The sequence below is a fragment of the Pongo pygmaeus genome, chromosome X (genome assembly GCF_028885625.2).
Source record: "Pongo pygmaeus isolate AG05252 chromosome X, NHGRI_mPonPyg2-v2.0_pri, whole genome shotgun sequence".
NCBI classification, from domain to species: domain Eukaryota; kingdom Metazoa; phylum Chordata; class Mammalia; order Primates; family Hominidae; genus Pongo; species Pongo pygmaeus.
The window spans coordinates 147,503,189-147,503,970 of NC_072396.2; the positions used below are offsets into that span (position 1 = coordinate 147,503,189).

General features: G+C 36.4%; 1 non-coding gene across 1 annotated transcript; it reads right to left on the reverse strand.

Annotated features, from left to right (window-relative positions):
• Positions 1-280: 280 nt before the first annotated feature.
• On the reverse strand, positions 281-384 carry LOC129025580 (small nucleolar RNA U13). The gene has a single exon (XR_008497325.1). It is a non-coding gene; the product is annotated as a small nucleolar RNA U13 (small nucleolar RNA).
• Positions 385-782: the final 398 nt, after the last annotated feature.

Genomic DNA, 782 nt, shown 5'->3' on the forward strand with positions numbered 1-782 from the left:
GAAGGGCTGGAAGTTGCTCTGAGTGAGTCAGTGAGTGCTCTGAGTGGTAAGTGAATGTGAAAGCTTAGGACATTACTGTACACTACCATACGCTTAATAAACACTGTACACTTAGGGTACTCTAAATTTATTGAATGAATTATTCTGTACTAATACCCTTAGCTTACTGTGCATTTTTAGTTTATAAATTTTAATTTTTTAAACATTTGACTTTTATGACACTTAGCTTCAAACACAAACACATTGCCCAAGTGTAAAAATTATTTTTCTTTTTTTTTCATGTAAGACGGGTTATGTGCCAACATCTTAACAAGGTGGGAGGGTGGCATATCTCACGCATGTGTGTGAACACCCAGTCATCATGCTTATGAACTACGAAAATATTATTTCTTTATATCCTTATTGTATAGGCTTTTTATTATTTTGCTTTTGAAACATTTTTGTTAAAAGCTAAGTTGCAAACAAACGAATTAGCCTAAGCCTACACAGTGTCATAATTATCAGCATCGCTGTCTTCCACCTCCACAGCTTGTCCCACTGGAAGGTCTTCAGGGGCTCTCACGTGCATGGAGCTGTCATCTCCTGTGATAACAATGCCTTCTTCTGGAATACCCCCTGAAGGAGCTGCCTGAGGCTGTTTTGTAAGTAGAAAGAGTACACTCTAAAATACTGATAAAAAGTAAGTATAGTAAATACATAAACCAGTAACATAGTCATTTATTGTCATTTTCAAGTATTATGTACGGTACATAATTGTACGTGCTGTGCTTTTATCTGACTGG